General features: G+C 36.9%; 1 non-coding gene across 1 annotated transcript; it reads left to right on the plus strand.

Annotated features, from left to right (window-relative positions):
* The first annotated feature begins 5,590 nt into the window (after positions 1-5,590).
* Positions 5,591-5,719, plus strand: LOC126005006 (small nucleolar RNA SNORA44). Its single transcript, XR_007494193.1, has one exon. It is a non-coding gene; the product is annotated as a small nucleolar RNA SNORA44 (small nucleolar RNA).
* Positions 5,720-7,401: the final 1,682 nt, after the last annotated feature.

A 7,401-nucleotide genomic window follows, 5' to 3' on the forward strand; every position in this document is an offset into this window, starting at 1 on the left:
AGTGTAAGGATTTATGAGTTTGCCTTAATGTAGTTGTCTCCAGTACAATCCCTTCCCCAGAAAGCAATTCCTGAGCATAGAATCTGGAGGTACCCTGAATACCATTGGGTATTCTCAACCCACTTCCAATAACAAAAACAAAGTACAGCAAGACCTTGAACAACAGATTCCTAATACCTTGCTTATGATAGTGACATGGTCAGACCATCAAGGAAGAGTCTCACGTTCTTTTACAGCTAATGAGTTTGTTAAGGAATTTGCGTTACAGGTTGTATATTTTCCTCTCTCTGCTAATAGTTCTAGTTTTCAGATAGCAAGAAATGAACAGAGGAGAATGGGGTGTAGACATCCTTTCAGGGGTCTCAAACTCGCCCTCCGTACAACATTTTGTGGCCCTGCCCTAGAGGAATCTTTTTTTGTTTTGTTTTGTTTTAGTTGTTTGGATCACACCCCCCAATGTTCAAGGCTTACTACTGACTTTGCACTCAAGGATCAACCCAACTTTGCCTCCTGCGGCCCGCAGGTAAATTGAGTTTGAGACCTCTGTTGGGTTCTTTAGGCAGATCTCCAGGTGTAGCTCCTGAGCACAATAATGTGTTCTGCTGACTTCTGCTATGCAATGAAGCTTGGGGTTCTGAGAAACTGACCAAGAACTTCAACCCTCTACTGGTCTGAACAGTGTGATAAGATACTGGGCTACATGGTAAAGCTCACAACCAGCTTTACTCTAAACCTCTTCACCAGAATTTTTAAGTGTGCTCTAAGACAGAAATGATGCCCATCTTTTTCAGTATTTCCAGGCCTGTAACATTGAGGCTCCTATAAAGCAGGTATATTTTAGTTTCCAGGAACCAAGTGAAGATAGAATGCTAGTGGCAGCTAATGAACTTCTTTGTAGGTTATGATGTGCTCTAGCATACAGTTAAATAAGGGTGGCATTGTATGACCTCATGATCATACTAAATGCACTTATTAAAATGTTTTATTTTATTGAAACCAATGTGATTTACAAAGTCCTTAATAGTTAGATTTCAGCCATATAGTTTATCAGGGCCATTCCCACCACCAGTGTTGACCACCCTCTACCAATGTTCCCAGAATGCCTCCTATACCACCACCCTTTGCCCCTGGGCCTACCAGTAACAGTCCCATTTTAAGTTTATATTGTTTAATTTGAGTCTCTTGATTCTCTTGTTGTTGACTTTGGCTTGAATATTAAGTTCTGTCCTTGTTTAACTCTATCAATGCTCCTGGCCCATGGCACCCTCCTTTCTTGTTTCTTCTTAAATTTATAGAAAAATGCAGAAATATGAGGTAAAACAAAGTAATTTATGCCCCAATGTGCTTTTTTCCGTGTCCAAAACTAGTTTGACCTGCAGCACAGCAAATAGTCCTTTCCAATATAAAATATGTCCCATAGCAGCCATCATGTCAGCTCATCAGCCAGTTCCACAGTCTCATTTTATTCTTGAAGTCGATAGAAATCAAGCTGCAAAGATCATAGACACAATGGTCACACAGCTTAAGACTGACCACTTTCAGGAGTAAGGGCAGGCCAAGTCTCCACCCTGTTTAGGTCCAAGCATTTTTACCTACAACCCACAATTTCTGCCAGGCCAATGGCCCAACTTTACTGTTTTACCGCTAATCTTTACAGACACCTTACAAAAACTGTAAGTATGCAGACATTCAGGCTAGGAACTGTGGAGTATTCTGGAGTCAATGTGGACCCTATCTCAATACTTCTAGAAGCCCTAGCAACCACAAATAAGTCTCACAACCACCAACAGATCAGCCACCGAACTTGGTATTCCTGGGGCGTGTGGCCAGATATGAAGTTACATGATGTTTCCAAATTTTTCAATATTAAATCCCCAATAGGAACACAAAAAATTATATATTAAAGTAGCATAAGCCACCTAAAATCAATAAACAAAACCAATAGCCTAGAAAATGATCAACTAGCAACAAATAGCTTAGTAAACCTTCAAATAAGACTTAATGATCCCATGTGAAATGTAACAAATTTCACAAATTTTCTTTTTCTGACTTTTTTTCCAATAAATCTATTACCACTTAATTATAAACAAGCAAAGTGAAATAAATTACTTTTGCCTATCAAAAGGGCAAGCTGTGGGTGGGAGTGGGAAACAGGGAACAACAGTGGAGGGAATATTACACTGATGTTAGAATTGGTCATGAAGCACAGAATGCCAGAAACGATAGTGAACAACTATGTAAGCTAGTGTTTAAATAAAGTAATAAAAGAAATTTTAAAATAAAGTAAAAAAATTAAATACATAGACTTTATCACAGGAAAATCACCAGCTAAGCTCTTTCAAAATCTTGGAACTGCTGATATTAATTAAAATTACAATAAATCCAAAAATGTTTGATAGTTTTTTTCAATCACTTAAATGCACAAATATTATTATTATGTCTTTTTCCAAAGTGTTTCTTTGGGAGAGTTGTTTTAAGTACATAATTTGTTTCATTTTGCTTATTTCTAGATTAGGTCAATTTCTAGAAATGAAATTATTTTTGCTTAAGTTTCACTATGTAACTCTATAAAAATATAATTACATTTCTAGTTAACTGATAGAGTGAAAAGAGCTAAATAAGTTATTTGATGTTTTGGAAATGTTCTGAGATATTTCTTAATAACATTCTCAAAATAAATGTGGTCCTGAGTACTGAAATTCTTAAATGAAATTAATAATGCTATGATAAATCTGTTGTGTAACATCTCACTCATGTCTATAATTACTAATTGACCACTTCTCATATAACCAAATAACATTGTTGTAATTTTATGATCCATTAATATCAATTATAATAGCCCCAAATAATTTTTGCTCTAGTGCTCTCCTTGCTTTGAATGTAATTTTGCAGCATCTACCATCAAGAAGTGAAGTCTAACTCCTTACTCTGGGCTGGTCTATTGACTTATTTGGATTCTTAAATGTAGCAGAATTAGAGTAATGTAATTCTGAGCCTTGGTCTATGACACACTGTGAGCTTCTGTTGTCCATATTGTCAATGAGATAAAGGCAAAGGAGTATTATAACCAAGATAGTGTCGAGTTGAGTCAGCCCAATCGATTTCCCTGGCCAAGGAATGAACTCTGTAAAAGAGCCCAGCCCGAGCAGATGCAGTAATGGGCCTTCATTGACCTGTGGCTTACTTCAGATGCATCAATGAGCACTAACTAGTCCACCCGAGAACAGCAAGACCACCCAGTGCCACATACAAATTGGCTAATGTGATTTTCTGTTGCCATATGTACATATATTTTTTTGGTTGCTAAACAGCATCAGTTCAACAATAGCTAAATAGTTACAAAGACTATTGTTCCAATTAAAGTACTCAAGACAAAAAAAAAAAAAGCTGGCAATCCTTTTTTTTTAAATAAAGAACCAGATAGTGAAAAAAGTTGGGTTTTTTGTTTGTTTTGGTTTTTTGGTTTTTGTTTTTGTTTGTTTGGTTGGTTTTTTTTAGGTCACACTCAGTGACGCTCAGTGGTTTCTCCTGGTTCTGTGCTAAGAAATCGCTCCTGGCAGGCACGGGGGACCATATGGGATGCCAGGATTCAAACCACAGTTCGTCCTAAATTGGCTGCGTGCAAGGCAAACAGCCTACCACTGTACAGTCTCTCTGGCCCCAGATAGTAAAAATTATAAGTTGTGATGTTTCTCTGTATATTTATTACTCTTTTTTATTTATATTTGTTGGTTTGATTTGGTTTGGGGGCCAGACCAGGCAGTGCTCAGAATTTTCTCCTGGGTCTCCTGGGTTTAGGCATATGCAAGGCACTATTTTTCCAGCCCACTATTTATTTTATTATCTTATTTTAACAACTCATTAAAATGTAAATTCACCTGTTCTGATTAGGCCCATGCTGTAATTTGCTAAGTTCTGTTTTATATCCTGCAAAAACATGATACTGCTAACATGTTATAAAATAATAAATACGGAGGTTCTGGCTGCAAAGTTGTAAGATAACATATCACAGAGTTTTAAAAATAAAATTGTATTTGCTGTTAAAATTTTAATAGCTATTTGTTAGATAAGTAGCATCACCATAGCCTATTTCAAGCAATAAAATGAAAATAGGTGAAAAGCTAAATATACAATTGCCTACATATACAGTAAAAGCTGACTCCAGCATACCATTTTTATCCTACCTACCATACTGCCATTTGCAGAAAAGCAGTACTAATAATGAAAGTGATTAAATCCATAGAGATTTTATTTTCCTAAAATAACTCACTTCTTTGCCTACATCACCTTTCTGGTTCCAATGAAGTTTTGTGACCCTTATTATGGAGAAGACTACAGTATTTTCAACTTCTTTCTATATGAGACTTGACTTATATTAATACTTATAGCATATAAAGTTAAATTTACCTTTTTTGGCTTGCTCATCTACAATGAAAGAACAGGAAGACTCTGACCTATATTCTGGCATGATTATTAACAATATTTTGAAACCTAGTGAGAGATCAAAAATATTTATAAATCATGAGTAAAATAGTTTATATTTAATTTCACAAAGAGTTATCACTTCAAGAACCAACAATCTGATCAGAATATAATTATAAAAGTATAAACTATTATAGATAAGTACCAATCAATTCTAAATTACTTTTTAAATGTAAATAAATCTAACAATATACTCTTTTCTATGAGATCTACAATCATTTTATCTAGTAAAATTAAATTGTCAAATCTTCGTTAGAGAGAGATCTTGATACTTAAGTTTTCTGGTAACTTAAATATTGACTACAAGATCATTTAGCATTCATCACTGAAGGTATGAGCTCAAAATCCTACAAAAATTTTGAAAACTGAGGTGCCAGAGAGACAGGACAGTGGGTAGGGTACTTACCTTGCAAAAGTCAACCCAACCCAGATTCAATCCTGGGTTCTATCATAGCACCCCATATGGCCCTATAAGCACCATCAGGAGTGATCTCTGAGCAGAATCAAGAGTCAGCCTTAGCACCACTAAATGTAATGAAAAACAAAATTCTGAAACATATTATATTGCATAGGATACAGTTAAGCCTTTCCATTGTATTCAGATATTTAATAAATCTGTTATAGATTTTTTGCATATTTTTGTAGTATATCATACTACATATGATATAATGGGAAAATACATTCAAAATTTAGTGTTTTTGATATTCAACCATTCTAGAAATGAATAAATGAATTTATTCTCTAAATGAATAAAATTATTAAAAATGTTTAAAAAAAACTTTCCCCATGGTCTATTCCCTAGTTTTAATTTAAAAAATATTGAATGTAAATAATCATGTAAATGTTTTCTGGATCACCAATTATTCAAGCCTACAATGTAATATGTCAATAGTTAGCTGTTAAAAGACTCAGAAAACACATCACCAAAACTCACAAAACTTAAAAGCTATTAAGTCAATGATAGTAAATACCACTTATCTAGACTTCAAAAACTTAATTATATGTATAATATTTTTAAAATATTATTTTCCCTATTTTAATGGTTACCATAAAGCTATAAAATTTGAGTTTCCTATCTCTTCTATATTCTCATGAAAATAGTGCTCACTAGCATGTTCCCAAGGTCTGTGGCTAATAGTGGCCATGGGATCTCCAACTGCATGCGAGAGTAAACTGGAGAGTCTTTGACAGCGCAAGCCACCAGTACTTGTAGCTGCCACTCACCTTTCCTATAAAATAAAATAAAAAAAAATAGTGCTCACTATGGCAGCACTTACACTAAGAATATATTTTTATAAAAATATTAATGAGGGCCTGGAGAGATAGCACAGCGGCATTTGCCTTGCAAGCAGCCGATCCAGGACCAAAGGTGGTTGGTTCGAGTCCCGGTGTCCCATATGGTCCCCCCTGCCTGCCAGGAGCTATTTCTGAGCAGACAGCCAGGAAAAATATTAAATGATCTTTTCTTTCCTTTTTTCTTTTGTCTTTCTTTTCCTCCCTCTCTCCTTCCTTCCCTTTTTCTTCTTTCTTCCTTCCTTTCTTTTCCTTTCTTTTTCTTTCTGTCTTTTTACATTTTTTCGTTCCTTCCTTCCTCCTCCCTTCCTTCTTCTTCACTTCCTTCCCCCTCCCTCCCTCCCTCCCTCCTCCCTTCCTCCGTCCCTCCCTCCCTCCATACCTCCCTCCCTCTCTCCCTTCCTTCCTTCCTTCCTCCCTTCCTTCCTTCCTTCCTTCCGGCTACACCAAGGGGGTTATTTCTGGCTCTGCACTCAGAAATCACTCCTGGCAGGCTCAGGGAATTATATAGGATGCTGGGGATTGAACCCTGGTCTGTCCTGGGTCAGCTGCATGCAAGGTGAACACCCTAGCACTGTGCTATAGCTCCAGCCCCTAATCCTTCTTTCCTTTGGGAAGGTTGAGTCACAGCTGGTGGTACTCAGGGGTTAATCTTGTCTCTGCACTTGGGAATAACTCCTGGCGAGCTAAGAGGACCATATGGGAAACCAGGGATTAAACCTGGGTCTGCCATATGAAAGGCAAGTGTCCTACCCAGTGTAGTACCAATCCAGCCCCAACTTTAGTCTATTTTAGTAAGCCTATAATCCATTATTATCTGGTAAATTGAGGGGAGTTTGACCACACCTAGTTGTGTTTAAGGATCAATCCTGGTGCAGCTTGACAGACCCTATAAACTGTTGGGATAGAACCTAGGTCAGCCATGTGCAAGGCAAGCAAGCATCCTATCCAAAGTATCATCCCATCTCCAATCCCATCTCATTCTTTTAGGAGGCAGTATAAAATATTGATATTTTTTTCAGTAATTATGAAAATTATATTCATTCATTCTTACTGATTTTTTTCTAAACCATGACTATTCTTGACTTTCTTTAGGTGGGGGAAAGGGAAATTTGAGGCCACAACTCACTATACTCTGTGCTTAGTCCTGGCTCTGAGCTCAGAGATTACCTCAGGTAATGTTTAGGAGACTATACAGTGTTGAAAATCAAACAGGGATCAGCCACACTGTGAGGAAAGTGCCTGAATTCCTATACTGTCTCTCCAGCCCCTGATTTTATTTATCATTTGTTTTGCTCTATTCCAATCTAAATGTGTCATGTAACTAAAGCTTAAATATCTGACAGTGGGAAATACTTTATAAACTAGTAGAATTTGTTTTAAAAATAGCTTTTTTGGGGGCCGGAGCAGTGGCACAAGCAGTAAGACGTCTGCCTTGCCAGCACTGGCCTAGGACTGACCACATTTTACTCCTACAGCATCCCATATGGTCCTTCAAGCCAGGAGCTATTTCTGAGCACATAGCCAGGACTAACTCCTAAGCATCACCAGGTGTGGCTCAAAAACTAAACAAAACAAAACAAAAATAAAGCTTTGTCAGGCCAGAGAAATAGTACAATGAGTAGA

Source organism: Suncus etruscus, chromosome 3 (assembly GCF_024139225.1).
Source record: "Suncus etruscus isolate mSunEtr1 chromosome 3, mSunEtr1.pri.cur, whole genome shotgun sequence".
In the NCBI taxonomy this organism is placed as follows: Eukaryota; Metazoa; Chordata; class Mammalia; order Eulipotyphla; family Soricidae; genus Suncus; species Suncus etruscus.